This window comes from Heterodontus francisci, chromosome 29 (assembly GCF_036365525.1).
Source record: "Heterodontus francisci isolate sHetFra1 chromosome 29, sHetFra1.hap1, whole genome shotgun sequence".
Classification (NCBI taxonomy): domain Eukaryota; kingdom Metazoa; phylum Chordata; class Chondrichthyes; order Heterodontiformes; family Heterodontidae; genus Heterodontus; species Heterodontus francisci.
In genome coordinates, this window is record NC_090399.1 from 22,363,540 (window position 1) to 22,390,186 (window position 26,647).

Consider the following 26,647-nt stretch of genomic DNA (forward strand, 5'->3'; position numbering starts at 1 on the left):
TAGGTATGGTGGTGTAAGAATTGTAGGGATGTGAGAGGGAAATGGGATTAATGTAGGATTAGTATAAATGGGTGGCTGATGGTCAGTGTGGACTTGTTGAGCCAAAGGGCCTGCTTCTATGCTGTACAACTCTATGACAGAAATCAATAGATTTCTGAATACTAATAACATCAAGGGATATGGGGAAAGTGGTGTTGAGGTAAATGATCAGCTATGATCTAATTGAATGGTGTAGCAGACTTGATGGGCTGAATGGCTTACTTCTGTTCCTATGTTCACTTTTAATCACCCATCAAAAACCTGCATGATGCCTATGTTGGCGGCAGCCTAACTGTCCATCATGGTACCACACGGATAGAGTCATAGAGTCGTACAGCATAGAAACAGGCCCTTCGGCCCACCGCGTCCATGCCGACCATAATGCCTATCTATACTAATCCCACCTGCCTGCATTAATTCCATATCCCTCTATGCCTTACTCATTCAAGTAGCTGTCCAGATGCCTCTTAAATTTTACTACTGTTCCTGCCTCCACCACCTTCTCTGGCAGCTCATTCCTGATACCCACTATTTTTTGTGTGAAAGATTTACCCTTTTGATCCCCTTTAAACCTCCTCCCTCTCACCTTAAATCTCTGCCCTCTAGTTTTTAGTCACCCCTACCATGGGAAACAGACTCTGGCTCTCTACCCTATCTATGCCTCTCATCATTTTATATACCTCTATCATGTCCCCTCTCAGCCTCCTTCGCTCCAGCGAAAACAGACGCAGCCTATCTAATCTCTCTTTATAACTCAAGCCCTCCAAACCAGGCAACATCCTTGTGAATCTTTTCTGCATCCTCTCTAGCTTAATCACATCTTTCCTGTAGTGCGGCGACTAGAACTGCACACGGTACTTCAAATGCGGACTAACCAACGTTAGGTACAACTGTAACATGACATCCCAACTCTTGTACTTAATGCCTCGGCCGATGAAGGCAAGCATGCCATATGCCTTCTTCACCATCCAGTCTACCTGTGTTGCCACTTTCAGGGAACTATGTACTTGCACCCCAAGGTCTCTCTGCTCAATAACACTCCCCAGGGCCCTGCCATTCACTGTATATGTCCTGCCCTGGTTTAACTTCCCAAAATGCATCGCTTCACACTTGTCTGCGTTAAATTCCATTTGCCACTCCCTTGCCCACTTTCCCAGTTGATCTATATCCTGCTGAAACCTTAATCAGTATTGGCTGTGCAGCAGTCACCTCTGCCTGGCACTTCCTGCTAGAGAGGCTAATACACATCTAACAGCCAATGCTGTTGCCTTGGCATTTCCACTAAAAAGATAGGCAACTCTTTTCCAATCTCATATTCATCTTCAGTCACATTTAAGGCTGCAAGCTTAATATTATGCACTGCACTCACCTTGCCAGAACGCATCAGGTCATTGATCCTCTTTTGGTACTGCAACCAGGTACAGGGGAGAACCCCATGGCTGCTGACCTCCACAGAGTGCCTGGTCAGGAAGCGCCGCCACCCCTCCAGCCCGCAAGAAGGCTGCCTGGTTTCATCAGGCCAGCTTTTTGAGACCTCTACTGCCCGCCAACCAACAGTAAAATACCTGTGGTCATGGGCGGAGGCCCTTAAGTGCCAGTTAATTGGCCACTTAAGGGCCTTGATTGGCCTGGGGTGGGTGGGGCATTTCCTGCCACCGCTGCCCTGCATATAATTGCAGCTGGGGGGCAGGGGGTGGGAGGGTGTCGGAACACCACCTCCCTCCTGCCATCTCTCACTCAATTGTATGCCCCCCTAACCCCTGTCCGCCACCATCCCGCTTGTTTGGGGGCATAAAATTCCAGCCATCACCTTCACGATTCTGCTCCCCCGCCCATCCCCACCCCACCACCTGCGCAGCCAAGCCAGTAGTTTTCGGTCCCAGTGTCAGAACTTTGTTGCTGCTGGTAAAATCTCAGCCATTAGGACAGTTGGCCAAAAGCTTGGTCAAAAAAGTGAGCTTTATGGAACATCTTTACGTGAGAGATGGGGGGAAGATTTAAGGAGGGAATTCCAGAGCTCAGAGCCACTTTTGCTGAAGACATCACTAGTCGAAGTTGGAGGAATGCAGAGTTCTTCAAAGGTTTGTAAGGTTGAAAATGATTACAGAGATAGGGAACAAGAAAGTGTAAGGTAAATATTTTAGTGGTTATTGTATTTTTAGCATAAAGCACACTGTGAGTCAGTCTCATATTTACCTCCTTTCAGTGACATGCCAGCCAGACATGATGGCCCCATAAATCTTTCATTATGACCAAGGCGGGAGTAATGCACTGTTAATTCAGTCCCGCAGACCATATCTTATCAATTAAAGTCTCCCACTTACCGAAGACTAGCCAAAGTAAACACTCTGTTTCTCCCCAGAATAAAGTGCACCAAACCAGGTTTCCTTAAACAACATTAACTATTGATTAGAAAAGAAATAATAGGTCTTAACTACTAACGAGATAAATCTATATGTATGAGAAACCTCCTTAGTCCATTAACCCTCATGCACACACACATACATTCTAAGAGAAACAGTGAACTGGTTTCAATAGCGTGTTTTGCATTACAGTTGTTTCTTAGGAATAGAAGGAATAATAAAAAAGGTTCACATTCTGGTAGGATGTTTTCGGTACGGTGAGGTGTCCCAGAGTTAAATAGTCAGATGCCATTCAAAGTCTCTCCAGGTAAGGTTGATTGACAGTCTGTGATGGGTAGATACAGGATTAATCCCCACTTGGAGAGGTAGGGATTGATCAGGGAAAGCCAGCATGTCTTTGTCAGGGGGAGATCGTGTCTAACGAATTAGCCTCACAGCTCCAGCGACACGAGTTCAATTCTGGGTACTGCCTGGTGTTTGCAAGTTCTCCCTGTGTCTGCGTGGGTGTTCGCCGGGTGCTCCGGTTTCCTCCCACAGCCAAAGACTTGCAGGTTGATAGGTAAATTGGCCATGATAAATTGCCCCTAGTATAGGTAAGTGGTAGGGGAATATAGGGACAGGTGGGGATGTGGTAGGAGTGTAGGATTAGTATAAATGGGTGGTTGATGTATGGCACAGACTCGGTGTGCGGAAGGGCCTGTTTCAGTGCTGTATCTCTAAATAAATTTGATTGAATTTTTCGAGGAGGTGACTAGAGTGTAGATGAGGGTAAAGCTGTTGATGTCATCTACATGGACTTCAGTAAGGCTTTTGATAAGGTCCTGCATGGGAGATTGGTTCAGAAGGTAAGAGCCCATGGTATCCAGGGCAATTTGGCAAATTGGATCCAAAATTGGCTTAGTGGCAGGAGGGAGAGGGTGATGGTCGAGGGTTGTTTTTGCAAGTGGAAGCCTGTGAAGGGTGCCTTGCATTGCAGCTGTTTCTCAGGAATAGAAGGAATAATGAAAAATAATTGAGTTTCACGTTCTGGTAGGATGTCTTTGGTACAGTGAGTTGTCCCAGAGTCAAATAGTCGGATGCCACTCGAAGTCTCTCCAGGCAAGGTTGATGAACAGTCTGTGATGGGAAGATGTTCGCAACAATGTAACTGCAGTAGGCGTCACATCAGGGGTGTAGCAACAAATCTTCTTGGGTTTTGAAGCAGCAGACTAGCAGTAGAAGAAGTCATCAGATTTCAGTATTTCTTAGCACACAGGAGGCAGCAGGAATCTCACTGGATGCAGAAATTCTTCAGAGACCAGAGACAACAGGAATCTGCCACCTTTCAAATGCAGGATTCATAGAAACAAAGAAAATAGGAACAGGAGTAGGCCTCGGCCCTTCGGGCTTGTTCTGCCATTCAAAATAAATCATAGCTGAATGTCTAATTCAGGACCCTGTTCCCGCTTTCTCTCAATGTCCCTTGTTCCCTTTGGCATTAAGAAATATATCTATCTCCTTCTTGAATATATTGAATGACTTGGCCTCCACTGCCTTCTACGGTAGAGAATTCCGCAGGTCATTTTCAAGAGATGCAAGAGAAAGAGGTAACACTTTTCTGTGTTTTTTTCTCTCTGGCTCCAGGCAGGTCAAGCAAAGATTTCAAATGCCTTCCCTTTGTCCAATTCACAGGCTTTTAAAGGATCCAATGTGAAAAAATAACATTCCCGAAGATAGTCACATGTCCAGATACAGTGTCTCCCCCGGTTCAAAGGCTGCTCTGAAGAATGGTCACACCCCTGTGACTTTCCTGTCCTTTTACAGGTTTAACTTCCTTTCAAAACACCCATAAAGTTCAACCCTTGCTCTGAACCTCCTTTCAAAACATTGCAGGAATTCCAATTACTTTTGCAGGTGCCTTTCACTGAGCAAAAAACATTTTTTCATTTTTTTTAAACACATAGAAGTCCAAGATTTTAGTACAAAAATAAAACCTTTTGTGACACATTCTATGCAAATCTTTCTATGTACCTTAAAATCTTAGACTGGACGTCGCTGAGTCTGATGAAAAAGTTACATAGCGCTCCACAAAAAAGTAAGATTGCAACATTTCAACAGCGAAAAGGAAGCAAGATCAGAGACAAGCTAACAAAAAGTCTTATTGGAAAAAAGCAAATTATCAGGCAGGAGTTTTATATGAAAGCTTGAAGAAATTGTCAACAGGATAAAACCCCCGCCGAGGTTACCTTACTCATCTTGAACTCAAGTTACCACAGCTTCAAACACTCAAGTCACATGCTCGGTTACAGCAACAAAGACAAGACTGAAATTGAATGCTCGATGGAACATGCAGTGAGAGAAGGAGGTTCTTTAAAACAAATCTGTACATATTGTTCACTGGTTCTTTTCAAATAAACAAGAGTGAGATTTTTATAGCATAGTGCCAAAAAAACAGTGAGAAATCTATTTAATAGTACTGACGCTTTAGTGTGAGCTTGATATTGATTTAAATAAAATTAAAAATGAACCTTAAAGTTATTTTGATGTGGTACTTGGAGACTTTGGCAGTGTTCCAGCTTGGCTTGTGTTACAATCAAACATTTGAACAGCTGGCCCAAGTATTCTAAAGCAGGTTCAGATTTTCCTCGATTAGAGGTAATTATTACAGCACTGTTGATTTACAGAGGCTTCAGGATAACCTGCGCAGACCTATATACTGTTGATCTGGCCATATGTTCTACAAATCTGTTGACTTTTTTTTATTGTTCCAACATATTTGGCATTGCACATAAATCTCATCCCAAACAAGATAATGTGGGCAGGGTATACAAAATGTACAGTCAAGACAGATGAAAACAAGAGGCATAAATATAATATAGTCACTAATAAATCCATTTGGGAACTCAGGAGAAACTTCTTATCCAGAGAGTAGTTAGAATGTGGAAATCACTACCACAGGGAATGGTTGACTCAAATAGCATTTAAGGGGAAGCTACATAAACACGTGAGGGAAACAGAAATACTAGGATGTGCTGATAGGGTTAGATGAAGTAGGTGAGAGGACCCTTGTCTGGAGCATGAACACTGGCATAGATTAGTTTCTTTGTAATACTTTGTAAAGTATTACAATAAGATGTAACCTTCTACCCCTTTATAGGTTACTCTACTGTTCAAATATGCAAAATACGAGAAATAATGACACAACACTCAAAGCCCAAATTAAACACTGATGTCTTTACTAGGTTTGATAGAAATACTATTTAACAATACTAAAGACCTGTGAGTCACAAATACATTACAAGGAGTTATACATACAAACACTCAGCGAGCGGTCACCTCCTGTCAATCATACTCTTCAGCAACTGACCAAGTTACTTGGCTAGAGTACTGAATCACCATTTGCAATGATTTTTATACCTTTCTTTCCCAAGTTGGGTAGAATGTTCCATTGACAGCGTCATACTGTTCAATCAAAACCCACCTTAAGCTACAATTGTCCAATGAGGCATTTAATTCTTTGTTCAGACTATAATATCAGAAACAGCCTTGATGATGAGCATATGCTTACATTTCCTTCAGCAAGGCTTCACCTCTCATGGATGTTACTGGTGCCTTTAAGATCTTTATCAGGAAACACAATTGTAGCTTCCTTTTCTGGTCACACATTCATTTTAAATCCACAGGACAACTAAACACTCCAAGTCCCTTAAATTAAAGACTTCTTATAAGCTGTTGTTTGGAGAATAAAAGACAGAGTTTATCTGATAAAGCAAATTTAAAAAAACATAGCTTTTTGTGGAGCTAGTTTCCCTGCATTTTAAAAGAAGGCAAACTCATCAAGCAGCCTCAGTTCGTCACTTCCTCACAGCTTTTCACAGCACTCTGTGCACCATTTAAGCTAGCTGAATTAGCATTTTTAGAACATGATCAGTCTCTTAGCTTCATGTTTCCAGACACTACAGCTCCATGAATCTTTTCCAAAGTTTTAACTCAGCACCAAAGCTTTGAAGTATGTCTGTTTATTGGTTTCAACTCTTATTAGCTGAGGTATCGAATACAAGAGCAGGAAGGTTATGCTGGAACTGTATCATTCATTGGTTAGGCCTCAACTTGAGTACTGTGTGCATTTATGGTCACCTCATTACAAAAAGAATGTAATTGCAGCAGAAAGAGTACAGAAGAGATTTATGAGGATGTTGCCAGGACTGGAAAAATGCAGCTATGAGGAAAGATTGTATATTTATTTATTTAGAGCTACAGCACTGAAACAGGCCCATCGGCCCACCGAGTCTGTGCCACCCAAGAACCACCTATTTATACTAACCCTACAGTAATCCCATATTCCCTACCACCTACCTACACTGGGGGCAATTTACAATGGCCAATTTTCATATCACCTGCAAGTCTTTGGCAGTGGGAGGAAACCAGAGCACCTGGCCAAAACCCACACAGTCACAGGGAGAACTTGCAAACTCCACAAGGCAGGACCCAAAATTGAACCCGGGGTCCCTGGAGTTGTGAGGCTGCGGTGCTAACCACGGCGCCACTGTGCCAGATAGGGTGGGATTGTTCTCCTTGGAACAGAAAAGGCTGAGGGGAGATCTATTGAACTGTACAACATTTTGAGGGGCCTGGTTAGAATGGAGGTGAAGTGCCTATTTACCTTAGCAGAGAGGTCAGTGACTAGGAGACAGAGATTTAAAGTGATTGGTCAAAAAAAATTAGAGGGGAAATGAGGAAACATTTTTTTTCACCCAGAGGGTGGTGGAGTTCTGGAACTCACTGCCTGAAAGGGTAGTTGAGGCAGAAACCTTCAACTCATTCAAAAGGAGTCTGGATGTGAACCTCAAGTGCCATGATCTGCAGGGCTATGGACCAAATGCTGGAAGGTGGGATCAGAATGGGTGGATCGTTTTTCAGCCGGCACAGACACGATGGGCCAAGTGGCTTCTTTCTATGCTGTTAACATTCTATGATTTTCCTGACTTTTTTGCTTTTTGCTAAACATTCCATTGTCTTAAAGTGTTTTTTACTTGTGAATTTGTTTATCTTTAATGAAACAGCTGATAACAGGTTACTTTAGCTCAAAGCCCTTTTGGCCTTGCAATGCATGCTGGCCAGATTCAGTCAGCTTTCTGCACACCTGTATACAGCAAAGTTTCCTGTATTACACTTAAATGATCGATGCACCTAGGTTGGATAGCCTCGCAAGTCTCAACCACAAATTTTGATTAAAGATAATATTACCACCTCTTCTTTTACATAAGATCAAAGTTTCATAAGAAATAGTAGCAGGAGTAGGCCATTTGACTCCTTGAGCCTGCTCTGCCATTCAATAAGATCAACATTGATCTGATTGTGGCCTTAACTCCACTTTCCTGCTGACACCCCCATAACCTTTGACTCCTTTGTAGATCAAAAATCTAACTCAGCCTTGAATATATTCAATGACCCAGACTGTACTGCTCTCTGGGGAAGAGAATTCCAAAGATTAACTACGACATGAGAGAAGAAATTCCTCCTACTAGTTTATTCGGCCAGCACGGACATGAATGGCCTCCTTCAGAGCTGTAATTTTTCTATGGTTCTATGGTTCTTCACCTCCATTTTAAAAGGGGCACCCCTTATTTTGAAAATGTGCCCTCTAGTTCTAGATTTCCCCATGAGGGGAAACATCCTCTCAGTATCTACCCTGTCAAGCCCCCTCAGAGTTGTATATGTCTCAATAAGATCACCTCTCATTCTTCTAAACTCCAATGAGTATAGGCCCAGCCTGCTCAGCCTTTCCTCATAAGACAACCCATTCATCCCAGGAATCAGCCTAGCGAAACTTCTCTGAACTTCTTCCAATGCAGGTATTTCCTTCCTTACGTAAGGAGACCAAGACTGTACACAATACTCTAGGTGTAGTCTCACCAATGCCCTGTAAGATAGAGGGTTCATGGGTTTGATACCTGCATTCTGTTCAAAAGCAAAGGCTGGAAAGCATTAAGAATTTTGAGCTTGGCTAAGCACTCTGTAAATTACTAATTAGGTCATGTCTCAAGATGCATTCTGTCATTCTAAAGAAAAACCACAACAGACATGGTGAGATATAGCTGCTGACATGTCTGCAAAAATAGTGCCAGACAAAGAGAGCTGTTAAACCACCAAGTGCTGTAGTTTAAGGGTGAAGAAGCATCTATCAGTTGTTTTAAGCAAGCATGTTCTTGTGCCTTCTACTATAATTAATTTTTATCTTTTTGCATGCAAACATAGTTAAAAATAGCTTGCCCAGAGGCTAGTGCCTCATTAACGGGCTGAACAATTGAGAAATTGTGACGCAGCAACGCATTGTAAAAGGAAACAGGTGTCATAATGTGCGGTTAAGGGGTGGCCAGGATGAAGTATGATCAATGCATGACCTGCCAAAGGTCAAGCAGGTTCACAGTTAGATAATATAGCGGGGCTTCTCAATCAAATGGTGGTAATCTAGAGAATCATGACCAAATATGGTAGAGAGGCTGCTGAATCAAGGAAGTAAAAGAAATTGCTCTGAAGCACTGAGCAGCAGAGTAAATTGCAGTATGGTTACAGAAGAAGGAAGAAGAGAACAATCTGAAGACAAAGTCACCTGTGCGGCTTCGGGGATCAAGGACTGAACGTTGCTGACTAACTACCGTCTGTCGTTAAGTATAGTTTTGCTTACTTAATAAACTATTGCTTGATTAACAAAATATATTGGTCATCTGCCTACCTTAGTAGGCAAAGTCTAGTCTGAGACTTCACCAATTGGCAACCCAGATGGGACTAGACATAGAAGGACTTCCAGTTTTGTTTTTGAAAAGGATTGCAGAATCAATTGGCTAGCCAAAATTTGTTCCCAGGAAGGGACAAGCCATTTGGGGAGTGCAAAATGGATTCCATGCAAAGGTAGGTTTGAATGTCATTAATATAGATCATAAATAGTTGAAGCCCCCTTGAAGTGATTTATGACTTTAACCCCTTATAGGTACTAAACCAAATCAGGAGTATATCCCTATGAATCTCCTTGAATCAAGTTCAAACCAGACAAATTCTCATAGACATTTATTTGGGTCCAAAGAATTGTATTAGCTTTCCCTCAAAGAAAGAAAACTAACAGTGAATATTACCATCCTTCGATAGCCTTTTTTAAACAATTATGGCTGTCATAAATATCCCAGATATTATAAGGGTCTGGGAACTCTCTTCAATACGTATCTCTCCACTTAAAGAGACACAGAGAGGAGGTTCTTTGTAGTTGTACACAGAATGCTACAGGAGACGATTTATTAACTTTTATAGATTTATTAAAGAATTTAATATGCAATACACTTCTAAGTGGATAGTATATCACAATATCTAATATTACTAAAAGATGTAACACATAATTTTATTTCGAACATAGAATCAAAAAGTTTAACTTCACTAATGTTACAGCAAAAATATCTTAGAATATCCATCAAAATTTAAAATATACTTTTTACCTTAACTGCCCTGTAGTTGAGAAGCATTGTTGAAGATTCAACACTTCTAATCTTTGCTTCAAAATCTCTCATGTTTATACTGTTTCTGAAGTGTCATCTAACTTTTTGCATATATATGTGACCTTCCCATGTGTGTTTATCTTGCTTTTAAAATCCATATCTTTAATTACCATCTTCATTTAATGTTTTACTGGAATTTGAAGTTGTGAGCATTTATCTGATCAAAATTTTTATAATTGTGTTTACTTGACCTCTCTTGTTCCTGTAAGTCCATTCCATTTATTGTTTCATTATCAAAAATTGCCTTTTCCATGGCACCCCAAAGCAACCAGGGCCAATCTGTCTACACAAACCCACAAACCAATTACATTTGTTGCTACTTCTTACTGAGGTCACACAGGATAAAGCCTGCCTACCCAACCCGAACCTGGCTAGATCCGACGATGTGTGTCGGGTTTGGGTCGGGTCAGGTTGAAATTCCGAGTCCAGCGTTTGGAATCGGGTCAGGTCGGGCTGGACCGTGCTGCTTCCGGGAAGTCATGGGATCAGGCTTACCCGTGATTCCCCACAACTCCAGCTGCAGGAATAGCCTGCATGAAGGATATTTGTGTCAGGTCGGGTTGGGTCAGGCGCGAAAGAAATTAAAGGACTCGGGCTCAGGTCGGGTTCGGGTGAGCTGTGGTCAGGTTGGGCCTGGGTTGGGTTTTAAATTTATACCCGAGCCAGGCCTTAACACAGGATATTTCAATGTGTGTGTTTATTGTCCAAGCCCCTGACAACAGAGACACAAATGGATTTCCCAACTTGTTTCTGGTTCATAACAGGGACCTTGAAATATCTTAACTCTACCTTCTTCAAGGGGAATGTCAGCAATTCATGAAAACCTGACCATTTATTCAATCTTTAATTCTAAAAGATATAATATTTTAACTATTTCTAAATTCTACCTCATTGAGCCTAATATACCGAGATTCCATCACACCCTGCACTGATCCCTGTGGCACTCCAATATTTGTAGTTTACCTAAAAAGTGCCCCATTTATCCTGACTCTGTCTTTCCTGTTATCCTTCTATCCATGCTGATATAAACCCCCAACACTATGAGCCCCTATCTTGTGTCATACCCTCTTATCAAATGCCTTTTGGAAATTCAAATACACGACATCTACTGGTTCCCCTTCATCCGCCCTGTTTGTTATATCCTCAAAGAACTCTAATAAATTTGTCAAATATGAGTTCCCTTTCATAAAACCATGATGACTCTGCTTGAGCGTATTCTGATTTCTCTAAATGTCCTGCTATGACTTCCTTAGCATTCTAGCATTTTCCCAATGACAGATGTTAGGCTAACTGGCCTATAGTTTCCTCCTTTCTATCTCTCTCCTTTCTTGAATGAAGGTATTACATTTGCAGTTTTCCAATCAGCTGGGACCTTTACAGAATCTGGGGAATGTTGCAAGATTACAACCAATGCATCCAATATCTCTACAGCCACTTCTTTTAAGACCTTAGGATACTGGTCATCAGGTCCAGCAGACTTGTCAACCTAATCGTTAAGTATAGCTTTGCTTAGTTTTTCCAGTACCTTTTCTCCAATCATAGTGATTGTTTTAAGTTCCTCCTTCCCTTTTGCTTCTTGATTTCAACTATTTTTGGGATGCTTTTTGTGTCTTCTTCCGTGAAGACAGATAAAAAAATACTTGTTCATTGCTCCATTGCTACCATCTGGATTCCCATACTTGTCTCACTCTTAGCCATGCCCTCCTGTCTCTGACCATGATGTGAAGTACCTAATCTAAGTGGTGCCTGCCTCCTGGAACAAAGTGTCCGGGTATCTTTCCCCCTCTCTGATGCATTGCAGTGTCCGAAGCTCAGACTCCAGTTCATCAACTCTGAGTCAAGTTTCCTCGAGCTGCAGATACTTACTGCAGATGTGGTTGCTGTGGATCACACGGGTGTCCATCAACTCTCACATGCTACAGCTGCAAAACATCACCTGCCTTGTCATCTTTATTGTGTTTTATTTAACTAATTAGGTTTCAAGTTTAGAAATATCACTCAACAATTATTTGTAGTTATATTAATTAGTTTAACTAGCTATGCCATAAATTTAATAAAATACTTATATCTCCCCTGGAGGGAGTGACTGGGGGAAGATGGGAGCGTGGAATTCGAGACACAAACAGATCAGCTATGATCTTATTGAATGGTGGAGCAGGCTAGAGGGGCCGAATGCCCTACTTATGCTCCTAATTCATATGTTTGTGTCTTCATGGTACCTGGAGTCACAAGCACACATCACCTAAGCTCTGGATCAGCCTCTTTAAATTCAGGATAGAAACATAGAAACCTGGAAAATAGGAGCAGGAGTAGGCCATTTGGCCCTTTGAACCTGCTCCGCCATTCATTATGAACCTGGCACATTCCAAGCAATCCAGTTGCTGCTGGATTCCACATTATCGAGTGTGTGAAACACTGGATCTTTCAACATATTGTGCATATCCAATGTCGTCCTCATCCTGAGGGGGATCTTTGTCTGCGGCTGCATCAAACTGTGCGTAGAACCTCAGTACGCAAACACAAAGTGTCGCTACGTGCTGAGATTCTATCTATCCCCAGTGTTGCGAAGGATGGGTCTGGCCACATTGCCGCGGAACACTCCATTCAGTTGGATCGTGCTGTAACACCTGTCCTTCGTGGAAAAGTTTGTGCAGAAACCTTTGACCACAAATCCATCAGGCAGTGGTCTGCACAGAATGTTCTCAAGGCCATATGGGAAAATGAGATGGTGTATCCTGTCGGATGGTTTCCTGAGCAGACTGTTAGTCATTTGGCAGAATGCCTCATCGCCAGAATTGTCAAACAAGCTCCAAGATGTAGCTTGGCTGGTAGTGAGAAGTGCCCTCCCCGGCAGATCCTTCCTGCACGCTCAGAGTCTCACTGCCTCCACATGCTGCCCTCGAGGTGGCTTTGGTGGGGAAGAGACTGTCATCCATCTCCTTCTGGAAAGCAGGTGTGGAAAGAGATGCAGTGTTTTTTGTCGAAGTTCAACCTGAGCAGCTCTGTATCACAGGACTATGTGGTCTATGGGCTGTTCTCAGGGATGTACACTGAAATAAACATCAACTGCTGCTGCTGCAGGACCATCAATCAGGTGATAAACATTCTTTGGTCTGCCCAAAACTTGCCAGTCTTCCAGTGAAAAGAGTTGTTCATGACAGAGTGTTGCAGACTGGCATATACCAAGGTCCAGGACGTGCTTAGGGACGCACTAAAGCTTGGGGCAGCCATTTTTTTTTAATATCATGGGATGTGGGCTTCACTGGCCAGGCCAGCATTTATTGCCCATCCCTAATTGCCCTTGAGAAGGTGGTGGTGAGCTGCCTTCTTGAACCGCTGCAGTCCATCTGGGGTGGGTACACCCACAGCGCTGTTAGGAAGGGAGTTCAAGGATTTTGACCCAGCGACAGTGAAGGAACGCCGATATAGTTCCAGGTCAGGATGGTGTGTGACTTGGAGGGGAACCTGCCGGTGCTGGTGTTACCATGTATGTGCTGCTCTTGTCCTTCTAGTTGGTCGAGGCCGCAGGTTTGGAAGGTGCTGTCTAAGGAGCCCTGGTGCATTGCTGCAATGCATCTTGTAGATGGGATACACTGCTGCCACTGTGCATCGGTGGTGGAGGGAGTGAATGTTTGTAGATGGGGTGCCAATCAAGCGGGCTGCTTTGTCCTGGATGGTGTAGAGCTTCTTGAGTGTTGTTAGAGCTGCACCCATCCAGGCAAGTGGAGAGTATTCCATCACACTCCTGACCTGTGCCTTGCAGATGGTGGACAGGCTTTGGGGAGTCAGGAGGTGAGTTACTCGTCTCAGGATTCCGAGTCTCTGACCTGCTCTTGTGGCCACGGTATTTATATCGCTACTCCAGTTCAGTTTCTGGTCAATGGTAGCCCCAAGGATGTTGATAGTGAGGGATTCAGTGATGGTAATGCCGTTGAATGTCAAGGGGAAATGGTTAGATTCTCTCTTGTTGGAGGTGGTCATTGCCAGGCACTTGTGTGGCGCGAATGTTAATTGTCACTTAGCAGCCCAAGCCTGGATATTGTCCAGGTCTTGCTGCATTTCTACACGGACTGCTTCAGTATCTGAGGAGTCACGAATGGTGCTGAACATTGTGCAATCATCAGCGAACATCCCCACTTCTGACCTTATGATTGAAGGAAGGTCATTGATGAAGCAGATGAAGATGGTTGGGCCTAGGACACTACCCTGAGGAACTCCTGCAGTGATGTCCTGGTGATTGACCTCCAACAACCACAACCATCTTCCTTTGTGCTAGGTACGACTCCAGCCAGCGGAGGGTTTTCCCCCCGATTCCCATTGACCTCAGTTTTGCTAGGGCTCCTTGATGCCATACTCGGTCAAATGCTGCCTTGATGTCAAGCGCAGTCACTCTCACCTCACCTCTTGAGTTCAGCTCTTTTGTCCATGTTTGAACCAAGGCTGTAATGAGGTCAGGAGCTGAGTGGCCCTGGTGGAACCCAAACTGAGCGTCACTGAGCAGGTTGTTGCTAAGCAAGTGCCGCTTGATGGCACTGTTGATGACACCTTCCATCACTTTACTGATGATTGAGAGTAGGCTAATGGGGCGGTAGTTGGCCGGGTTGGATTTGTCCTGCTTCTTGTGTACAGGACATACCTGGGCAATTTTCCACATTGCAGGGTAGGTGCCAGTGTTGTAGCTGTACTGGAACAGCTTGGCTAGGGGCGCAGCAAGTTCTGGGGCACAGGTCTTCAGTACTATTGCCGGAATATTGTCAGGGCCCATAGCTTTTGCAGTATCCAGTGCCTTCAGTCGTTTCCTGATATCACGCGGAGTGAATCCAATTGGCTGAAGTCTGGCATCTGTGATGCTGGGTACTTCAGGAGGAGGCCGAGATGGATCATCAACTCGGCACTTCTGGCTGAAGATTGTTGCAAATGTTTCAGCCTTATCTTTTGCACTGATGTGCTGGGCTCCCCCATCATTGAGGATGGGGATATTTGTGGAGCCACCTCCTCCAGTTAGTTGTTTAATTGTCCACCACCATTCTCGGCTGGATGTGGCAGGACTGCAGAGCTTAGATCTGATCCGTTGATTATGGAATCACTTAGCTCTGTCTATCACATGCTGTTTACGCAGTTTGGCATGCAAGTAGTCCTGGGTTGTAGCTTCACCAGGTTGACACCTCATTTTAAGTTATGCCTGGTGCTGCTCCTGGCTTGCCCTCCTGCACTCTTCATTGAACCAGGGTTGGTCTCCTGGCTTGATGGTAATGGTAGAGTGGGGGAGAAGCCGAGCCATGAGGTTACAGATGGTGGTTGCAAAGGCTCAATGGGGAAAGGCCACTGTGTAAGGTCCTCCTGCCACAGTGAACCGAGGGGCTGGAACCCAGGTAAAACCCCTCAGGCAGTATGCACCAAATATGGTTTTTGCTGTGTAATGCAAATGTACATTGCATGTAACATGGAATGGAAAGAGTTGTGAGGCAACACATGTTCTGCATCGAAGGAATCAGGTTGCTACTGTACTTTCCGAAATGTCAAATTTGAACTGTTTTGTAATGTATTTTTTACAAATTTTTGTGAATAAAGTATATTTTTGGAAAAAAAAACATATTGTGAGACAGGATTGAGGGGTCACCTCCCATGTCTCACCATACTGTTACTTCCTATTACTGCATTTCCTGTTGCCAAAACTATTGCATTCAGAGGCGAGAGCGCTACTTAATTGCTTAACCTTTTATGCAATACTGTATAGCAATAGGAATCCACTGCCTTTTAGACTGCAGCAATCTCCTTCTCTTACAATCCCCAGTCCTCTTCTTACAGGCCTGTGTTTTAAAAACCTATGGAGAGATTTTTGGCAGTCTGTTCAGGGACTAACAACCTGACAAGGTGGACAAGATGGGGGTCTTGAACTGAAATACCAGTTTAGTGTGTGTTGTGTGGCAGCTGTGGCTCAGTTGGCAGCAGTCTGACCTCTCAGTTACAACATTCTGCCTTCCACTCCCACTGCAGGACTTGAGTGCAAAGATCAATGCTGATACTCCAGTGCTGTTCTGCCAGTGGTGCCATCTTTTGGATGCAACATTAAAACAAGGCCCCATCCGCTTGCTTGGATGGATGTTAAAGATACCATGGCATTATTTCAAAGAAGAGCAGGGGAGCTATCCCTGGTATCCTGGTAAATATTTATCCCTCAACCAACATTACAGAAACAGATTATCTGGTAACTATCACATTGCTGTTTGTGGGAGTTTGCTGTGTGCATACAGGCTGCTGTGTATCCTGCATTGTAACAGTGACTACACTTTAAAAAAGCACTTTATTGGCTGTAAAGTGCTTTGAGATGTCTGGTGGTTGTGTAAAGCACTATATAAATGCAAGTCTTTTGTTTTTGGCACAAGTAAAGTATTTGAAGCTTGTATTAGGAATGGCTGCTGGAGGATCATTAAGTAGCTGATTGCCACTTAAAATATCTGCTGCCACTCATTTAAGAGGCTTGTTACGGACAGAATTGAGAAAGAATTGAAACTCCAGGGGAGGAGGCGGTCGTGTCGTGGTAATGTCACTGGAGTAGTAACCCAGAGGCCCAGACTAATGCTCTGGGGACATGGGTTTGATTCCCAACATGGTAAATGGTGAACTTTGAATTCAGTTGATAAATATGGAGTTAAAAGCTAGTCTAATGGTGACCATGAAACCATGTCAATTGTTGCAAAAATCCACCTACTTCACTAATGCCCTTTAAGGAAGGACATCTGCCATCTTCACTGGATCTGGCCGAGATGTGACTCTAGATCCACAGCAATGAGATTGATTCATAAATGCCCTCTGAAATGTCCTAGCAAACCACTCAGTTTTTTCAAACTCCACAAAGTCTAAGAAAAGGAATGAAACCGGACAAACCACCAGGCATAGACCTAGGCACCAGAAATTACAACAACAAACCCAGTCCTGTCGACCCCGCAAAGTCCTTCTTACTAGCATCTGGGAGCTTGTGCCAAAATTGGGAGAGCTGTCCCACAGACTAGTCAAGCAACAGCCTGTCATAGTCATACTCACGGAAACATACCTTACGGGCAATGTCCCAGGCATCACCATCCCCGGGTATGTCCTGTCCCACAGCAGGACAGACCCACCAGAGGTAGCCGCACAGTGGTACAGTCAGGAGGGAGTTGCCCTGGGAATCTTCAACATTGACTACAGACGCATGAAGTCTCATGGCATCAAGTCAAACATGGGCAAGGAAACCTCCTGCTGATTATCACTACCGCCCCCTGCTCAGCTGATGAATCAGTGCTTCAACATGTTGAACACTAATTGGAAGAAGCACTGAGGGTGGCAAGGGCACAAAATGTACTCTGGGTGGGGGACTTCAATGTCCCTCACCAAGAGTGGTTCGGTAGCACCACTACTGACTGAGTTGGCCGAGTTCTAAAGGACATAGCTGCTAGACTGAGTCTGCACCACATAGTGAGTGAAGCAACAAGAGGGAAAAACCTACTGGACCTCTTTCTCACCAATCTACGTTTCACAGATACACCACATAGACCTTGCAGAGATGAATGTGATTTGGACAAGTTGGGTGAGTGGGCAAATGCATGGCAGATGCAGTATAATGTGGATAAATGTGAGGTTATCCACTTTGGTTGTAAAAACAGAAAGGCAGATTATTATATGAATGGTGATAGATTGGGAAAGGGGAAGGTGCAACAAGACCTGGGTGTCCTTGTACACCAGTCGCTGAAAGCAAGCATTCAGTTGCAGCAAGCAGTTAGGAAGGCGAATGGTATGTTGGCCTTCATTGCAAGAGGATTTGAGTACAAGAACAAGGATGTCTTACTGCAGTTATACAGGGCTTTGGTGAGACCAGAAACTTAGCTGGACCAGTTGTATAAATACTGTGGCTACAAGAGCAGGTCAGAGGCTAGGAATCGTGTGGTGAATAACTCACCTCTTGACTCCCCAGAGCCTGTCCACCAGCTATGAGGCACAAGTCAGGAGTGTGATGGAATACTCTCCACTTGCCTGGATGGGTGCAGCTCCAACAGCACTCAAGAAACTCGACACCATCCAGGACAAAGTAGCCCACTTAAATTTCACCCCACCCACAAACATTCCTTCCCTCCACCACTGATGCACAGTGACACAAGTGTGTACCATCTACAAGATGCACTGCAGCAACTCACCAAGACTCTTTCTACAGCACCTTCCAAACCTGCGCCCTCTACCACCTAGAATGACAAGGGCAGCAGATGCATGGGAACACCATGCAAGTTCCCCTCCAAGCCACACACAATCCTGACTTGGAACTATATCGCCGTTCCTTCACTGTCGCTGGGTCAAAATCCTAGAACACCCTTCCTGATAGCACTGTGGGTGCACCTACCTGTTACAACCAGGTGTGCAATGCCTTATGCGGGTTTTGGTCTTTCATATACCGGCATGTACAGCCACTGTGGTCCCTTGGGCCCTTCTTAATATTTCTCCCCTGTACCTCTGTGGCACCACTCACTGGTGGACTACTGTCCACTCCTGGCCCTCAGGTCTATGAGGAGAACTCTATTTCCTCATCAGTACATCATTCTTTAAAAAGTAGCAGTCAGGGACTCTTTATGCTTCACTTTCAGATTGGGCAGCCTGCGTTAGCCTTCACAATACTGGGTTGGCTCGCTGAGCCTCACCTAGGGAAAATCTATTTAATTCATTCCCTGAGTCTCCTAACTTTACAAAGAAACTCTCGGCCAGGCAGAGCTCTTGGTCATTTGCCTGCAGTGTCAGTGCCGTCTCCTCTGGGGGAGCTGATTTGATCACTACACATTCAGGGACTCTGCAGGGGACCATCTCCTGTCTTTCTGACCTCCTGCAGTCTTTTTATCACTACTAGGGGGGCTACCACCTTCACCCCTGCCAGATCATTACCTAGGAGCAGGTCAACCCTGTCCACAGGCAAACTAGGGACAATACCTATGGTCACGGATCCTGAAACTAGGTCGCACTCCAGGTGCTCCAGGTACAGACATATGCCGCCCTCTAATACCATTCACCACCATTCTGGTGTTCTCTGTACTCTCTGGGGGAAAGGTCAGGCCTTTTCCCAGTAAAAGGGATCTGGTGGCCCCTGTGTCCCTGAGAATCACTATGGGCTTGCTTGCCCCACTCGAGGGATATGGAGTTACTTTCCCTTCTGATACAAAACAGTGATACCTTCAGGAATCCTATTAACTTTTCTTGCACTGGCCGTGGTAAGCTTCCTGGGTTGCACCCTTACTGCAGTCAAAGCCACAGCCACTGTTTTCCATCAGTCTTCACTGAGCGGGTGTGCCCTGATTAATCCTACCGGTTTCCCCTTTTGTTTCCTTAGTCAGCTTTTAAATGCCCTGCCTTGTTACAGTGAAAGCACACAGGTCTCCGGGTCTCACTCTTGCTCACAGCATCTTCCTTTTTGGCTGGAGAAGTGCCCCCTGTGTCTCCTGCTTTCCTTTCTCTTCCAGGACTGCCTGGCAGATATCACCTTCCCACCCTTTCTCCTTTTCAGCTATGTAGGGTGATTAGAAAAGGTTCGCCCTGGGAAACCGACTTATAAATTAAAGAAAATTCATCAGCCAGAACGGCTGCTTGCCCTGAACCTGCTGCTCCTCGACATGAGTTTTTATTGAGATGGGAGAGAGTTTTTAAATTCTTCTAACAGGATTACTTCTCTGAGTGGCTCAGTGACCCTCAGCCACTGGTCAAAAGCCAGCTGTTTACTTCTTTCAAACTCCAGCTAGGTTTGATTGGCTTGCTTTTTGAGGGTTCTAAACTTCTGGCGGTAGGCTTCGGATACTAATTCATATGCCCTGAAGATAGCATTTTTGGTCAGTTCATAGTTTGATGAACTCTCATCTGGCAGCAAGGAATAGACCTCATGGGCTTTTCCAGTTCGTTTGCTTAGCAGTAAAAGAGACCAGGTCTCCGCTCGCAATTTTTGTTGCCTTGCCAGTTTCTCGAAGGACACGGGAAACGCTTCAACATCTTCCACATTGAATTTTGGAATTAATCGAGTGAGTTTTAGCAATCTTGTACCCAAGCCTGAATTCTGATCCTCCGTATTGGCCATGCGTTCACTCGGGTTACTCTGTTGCCCCCTAGCTAATTCAAGCTGCTTCAGCTCTCGCCCGTTGGATTCTTTCCAGAATACCCTTTCTCTCTCTCTCTCTCTTCTCTCTCTCTCTCGTTCCCTCTCCTGTCTTTGTTTTTCTTCATGTTCCATTTGAAAGGCTCTCTCTTTCTCCCTCTCTCTTTCCTCAAATTCCAGTTTCCTCTGTTCCAATTATATCTTTGCTAACACTACCCTGTCGGATTCTGCTTCTAACCCTGTTTCTGCCTCTTCAGATTCAAGGGAAAAATGGTTGGCCACTAGCCTTAGGAGTTCAGACTTCCTCGCCTTGCCATGTACAGTGATCCCACACTACTCAGCCATTTTCTTCAACTCATCCATAGACAGTGCTTTTAACTTATCCCAAGTTATTTCATCCTGGCTTGGAGAGCTGCTTACATCAGTTGCAGACATGTTAGTATTCAATCACACACAACCATAAGAAAACCTGTAATAATTTGCTCTTTTTAATTGGGAACAATTTGACTTCCCACTTCCAATTGAACTCATTTGGCTGTGGGTAATAATCCGGATGCTAGCATCTAATTTCTGTTACGACCATGTAAGCAATGTCTCAGGGTCTTTTGCTGTCTTTACCTGGCCTTATTGTAACAGGGTTTAATTTTTAATACACTGTGTTTTGAGCTCCCCTTTTTGTGAATCCTTGTTCACAGTCTCCAATTATAAGGTAAAGAAATAAGCACAAACAAGCTTTCGTTGGTTTAAAAAACAGAACGAGAAATTTATTAAACCTTAAACTTACTCTCTAATATGGTTCAAGCATGGATATAGGATGCCCATGCTAGCATGCACATGCGATATAAACATGCAGATAGGGATAGAACAGAGGAAAAGATAAGTAGAACAGTTTGAGGCAATACCTTGTTATTGTTTCTTGAGAACGCAGTAGTCCTTGATTGAAGATATGGTCTGGCATTTCGTTGGGGCCCAGTAGTCTTCTAAAAACCTTGTTCACATAAGAAACTGTTCTCTCTTTGAGTTTCACGTGTTTTCACAAGATTCAGTTGTGAGAAAAGATGGAAACAGGCAGGCAGAGGGGAGATGTTCTCTGTCCATCAGCACACGGCGTTCTGCCCAAATCCCTTTGTTGGGAATTCAAAATTCAAAAAGCTCCCAGGGTGCTCAGCAGGTTAGTCATGTGACTAGCTCCTTATATGGAACAGTTTCTTCAACATCCTTTGTTGGAAGTTCAAATCCAAACACTCCAGCCAGCTAGTCATGTGACAAGAACTGGTTTGACCACTTCTGTGCATTGGAGAAACAGGGACTGCTCACTTTTTTTTTCCCACATTGTCTTGTACTATGTAAATTTCCTTCCAGTCAGAGATTGCAATTTTTAAAGTTTTAATGTTCATGAGGTGAACTAATGTGTTGTTCCTCAGTCTTGGCAGGTTGGGTTTGCCTGACACTACCCTATGTGGACTGCAGCTGAAGAAGGCAGTTCACCACCACCTTCTCAAGGGCAATTAGTGGTGGGCAATAAATGCTGGCCTTGCCAATGACACCAACATCCCATGACTGAATGAAAAAAACCCATCACTGAATCTCCCACTATCAAAATCCTGGGGTCACCATTGACCAGAAACTGAACTGGAGCAGCCACATAAATACTGTGGCTACAAAAGCAGATCAGAGACTGGGAATTCTGCAGCAAGTAACTCACCTCCTGTCTCCCCAAGGCCTGTCCACCATCTACAAGGCACAAGTCAGGAATGTGATAGAATACTCTCCACTTGCCTGGCTGAGTGCAGCTCCAACAACACTCAAGAAGCTCGACACCATCCGGACAAAGCAGCCCACTTGATTGGCACCCCATCCACAAACATTCTCTCCCTCCACCACCAATGCACAGTGGCAGCAGTGTGTACCATCTACAAGATGCACTGCAGCAACTCAACAAGTCTTCTTCGACAACACCTTCCAGACCCATGACCTCTACCACCTAGAAGGACAAGGACAGAAAATGCATGGGAACACCACCACCTGCAAGTTCCCCTCCAAGCCACACAACATCCTGACTTAGAACCGTATCGCTGCTCCTGCACTGTCACTGGGTCAAAATCCTGGAACTTCCTTCCTAACAGCACTTTGCATGTACCTACACCCCAAGCACTGCAGTGGTTCAAGAAGGCAGCTCACTACCACCTTCTCGTGGGATGTGGGTGTCACCTAGCCAGCAATGCCTATTTCCCACAAACTAATTTTTAAAAAATCAATGTGTTTTTGGCAAGGAAGATGTGCGTGTTTCTTAACCCCTGTGTGAATGGACAATTCAAATAACCAGCAGCACGCTTTTCCTGGGTTTATATAATGAGGATTATTTTTATTCACATGTTCAACCCAAAAGTCTAACGCTATGCCACTCACTCACCACTCACACGCGCACACACTTGAGAAATAAAGCTGTTAAAAAAGATAATATACTTTTATAACATACAAGCAAAGAATACTTCATGAGTCATGTGATTTGGCTCGTCATGGGGAAAAGGCATGCATTGCAGGGCCTGGTGAATTCAGCATTTTCACTCCTGAAGTGAAGTTAGGTGGATTCGATAGCTGGAATCGTATATCGAAGTTGTTGCAGGATTCTCTCGAAGAGGTGGATTTTCAGCAGGTTACAAAGTTAGTTGCTTGTAGACTTATTACTGAGAGGCTGGTTTTCTGTACTGGTGGACTTGTAAAGGAACAGGTTCAGAGACCTTAAGGTGTTGCAGCTTCCAGTTCTTTTAAGGCACGATGGTACTGCCTTGTCTGCTTGCTGCTTTTTCCTGCAGTCAGTATTTTAAAGATTTTTAAAAAAGAGACCAACATGGCAGCCCCTTATGTGACCTCACAGTTCCTTTGACAAATACGGTGGGGGTCTAGGCTGATTAGCCCCAACACAGTTTATTGTTGTAAGAAATTCATCCCGAGGGGCGGGGGTTAAGACAATCACTTTCTTTGTTTCAGGAGAAACCTTTTCAATTTAGAAATGTCTCCTGATGGTTTCAGGATGGGCGGTGATGACACTCTTAGTCTGGAAGGTATTCCTTTGTCCTTTCGAGAAAGTGAGTCAGTTTTTGAATACACAGGCCGAATACACATCCATCTTTGCAGCCCTTGTCCACTTGTAATGTCCATTGCAGTTCATTTAAAATATGAGGAAAATTCAGTTCCAGAAGATGCAATCTTGAACATAGCCAAAGTTTAAAGTTATGAATAGAACATGCCTGTATCGGCCCTGAAAGACTGCAGGGCAATTTTGAGAGAAGTGTTTGATTGATCACCCTCTTCTTATAGCGACCAGCTTTGGATTGACACAGCATTGATATGGATTTCAAGCACTAATTAAGGGATATTTGCCATTTCATGTTCTCTTGCTGTTGGAGCTGTGAAGAAGGTCTCTCAACACACAAAGGGGCATTTTGCTAAAACTTCCCCTACACTCTAGCAACATTTATTCTGGAAATTCGGAGGACTTCCCCTAAACATGGTAAGTGCTGTGCTACTCCACCTTATAGGAGTCACCAGGAGAAGGGGGTTCTGATGAAAAGTCATTGACACAAAATATTAACTTTGTTTCTGTCTCTGCAGATGCTGCCAGAGCTGCTGAGTATTTACAACAATTTCTGTTTTTATGAAGGACAAAGAGAGTGCTTGATCATGCTATCTGCCTTGGTCTGCAGGAGGAATGAGATGAGGACATAAGGACAGGCAGAGCAGCACCAGCTGCTGTAGGAAGGAATGACTGAAGGGTAAAGTGGCATCCTTCCCTCCTTCAGGTATGAGAGATTCCTCCTTCTCTGGACCTTCTCCACTAGGACCTCCAGTGTCATGCCAGTGAAACTTCAGTCCCTGCATCACCCTAAAACCTGCTGCTGTGCGTCAGCCGGAGCTCTTCATACCTTCAGTGGAACTGGGCGTGACAAGCCCACATATACTGCTCCATAAATGTTCCATCTAATCAGTGCTTGAGGGCAAAACCTGTCGATGTCTGCCCGCTTAGTGCCTGTTTTCACCCTTTGGACAGAATAACACATGTGTTTTAACCTAACGCCCCTTTTAGCTCGATAGTATACAACTAGCTTTAATTATTGAATAATCTCAGTTGTCCCTATCCTTATAGTGCAATATTTTCCACCCTGCAACTTATCCTTCACCAAAGTTATCAGTGACATTGACGGGACAAGACAAAATTTTCTTTTGCTCATTCCATGGGACATGGGCATCCCTGATAAGACAGCATTTGTTGCATTTGCCAGCAGAGTTTAAAGCAATTCTATTTTATTGGCTGTTTTATGTTAGAACAATGTAAAAACCTATCAATATTCTTACATTAATTCTCAGCTCTTCTTCTCTGCCCTCTGATTCCACTCGATAATCTCCACCAGCACTGCCACTGACACAGCTGCCCCTCCAATGGATCCACTCTCTCTCCACAATTGTCTCCAAAGCTCAAAAACTCACAGAATCACAGAATTGTTACAGTGCAGAAAGAGGCCATTCGGCCCACTGTGTGTCCCCTAACTTCTCCCCGTAACCCTGCACATTCTTCCTTGTCATGTGACAGTCTAATTCCATTTTGAATGCTTCAGTTGAACCTGCCAACACCACACCCTCAGGCAGTGCACTCCAGACCTTAACAACTTGCTGCGTGAAAAGGTTTTTCCTCATCTCACTTTTCTTCTCTTACTAATTACTTTAAATCTGTGCCCTCTCATTCTTGATCCTTTCATGAGTGGGAACAGTTTCTCTCTATCTACTCTGTCCAGCCCCTCATGATTTTGAATACCTCTGTCAAATCACCTCTCAGCCTTCTCTTCTCCAAGGAAAACAGTCCTAACGTCTCCAATCTATCTTCAGAACCATTCTTGTGAATCTTTTCTGTACTCTCTCCAATGTCCTCAGGTCTTTCCTAAAGTGCAGCGCCCAGAACTGAAGGCAATACTCCAGCTGAGGCTGAACAAGTGCCTTATATAAGTTCAACATTACTTCCTTACTCTTGTACTCTATGCCCCTATTAATGATATCCAGGATACTGTATGCTTTATTAACTGTTCTCTCAACCTATCCTGCCACCTTCAATGACTTATGCATATATACACCCAGGTCCCTCTGCTCCTGCAATCCCTTTAGAATTGTAACCTTTATTTTATATTGTCTCTTCATGTTCTTCCTACCAAAATGTACACCACATCAACTGCATTGCACTTTTGAAGTTCTACACTATCGTTCTCACAGTTCACAATGCTTCCAAGTTTTGTATCATTTGCAAACTTTGCATTATGCCCGTACACCAAGGTCTAGGTCATTAATATATATCAGGAAAAGCAAGGGTCCCAACACTGACCCCTCCACTACAAACCTTCCTTCAGCCCAAAAAACATCCATTAATCACTACTCTTTGTTTCCTGTCACTCAGCCAATTCTGTATCACTGTTGCTACCATTTCTTTTAATCCATGAGCTATAACTTTGATTACACGGCTGTTGTGTGGAACTGTATCAAACACCTTTTGAAAGTCCATGTACACCACATCAACTGCATTGCACTCATCAACACTCTCTGTTACCTCCTCAAAAAACTCCAGATAGTTAAACATGATTTTCCCTTAAGAAATGCCTGCTGGTTTTCTTTAATTAATCTGCATTTCTCCATATGACTATTAATTTTGTCCTGGATTATTCTTTCTGCAAGTTTCCCCACCACTGAAGTTAAACTGACTGGCCTGTAGTTGCTGGGCTTTCATGAACAAGGGTGTAACGTTTGCAATTTTTATGTCCTCTGGCATCACCCCCGAATCTAAGGAAGACTGAAAAATATGGTCAATACCTCTGCGATTTCCACCGTCACTTCCCTCAGTATCCTTGGATGCATCTCATCCAGCCCTGGATCTTTATCCACTTTTAAGTACAGACAGCCTATCTAATACCTCTTCCTTATCTAGTGTCAGAATTACCTCCTATTTCACCATTGCCTGGTTTGCATCTTCTTCCTTGGTAAAGACAGATGCAAAGTATTCAGCTATACACTCTGCCTCCATATGTAAATCCTCTTTCAGTTCCCTAATCAGCCCCACTCCTCCTTTTACGACCCTTTTCCTATTTATATGTCTATAGAAAACTTTGGGATTCCCTATAATTTTAGCTCCCAGTCTCTTTTCATGCTCTCTCTTTGCTTCTCTTATTTGCTTTTTCACTTCCCCTCTGGACCTTCTATATTCAGCCTGGTTGTCAATAGTATTTTTGATCTGTCATCTGTCATCAGCACACTTTTTCTTTTTTTATCTTAATCTCTATCTCTTTTGTCATCCAGGGATTGCTGGATTTGATTACCCTACCTTTTCCCTTCGAGAGAACATACCTTGAATATGCGCAAATGAGCTCTTTGAAGGTCGCCCATTGTTCAGTTACCATTTTTCCTGCCAACTTTTGACTTCAATGTATTTGCCCCAGCTCTTTTCTTACCCCATTGAAATTAATTATTCTTACTCAGAATTGGTTTTTTTTTACCTTTTCCATAGTCAGCCTAAACCTTATGACACAATGATCACTGTCCCCTAAATGTTCTCCAAGTGATACTTGATCCACTTGGTGCAT

General features: G+C 43.8%; 1 protein-coding gene across 3 annotated transcripts in view; it reads left to right on the top strand.

Moving 5' to 3' along the window:
* The first annotated feature begins 8,816 nt into the window (after positions 1 to 8,816).
* LOC137346187 (hepatic and glial cell adhesion molecule-like) overlaps positions 8,817 to 26,647 on the top strand; it is an 82,056-nt gene continuing 64,225 nt past the window's right edge. Inside the window, exons 1-3 of one of the 3 annotated variants that reach the window (XM_068009577.1) lie at positions 8,817 to 9,293; positions 23,349 to 23,541; positions 23,643 to 23,830. The gene's annotated coding sequence lies outside the window, so the exon portion shown is untranslated. Of the gene's footprint in view, positions 9,294 to 23,348; positions 23,542 to 23,632; positions 23,831 to 26,647 lie in introns of those variants that run through there. The other 2 variants (XM_068009578.1, XM_068009579.1) reach the window with 2 other exon arrangements.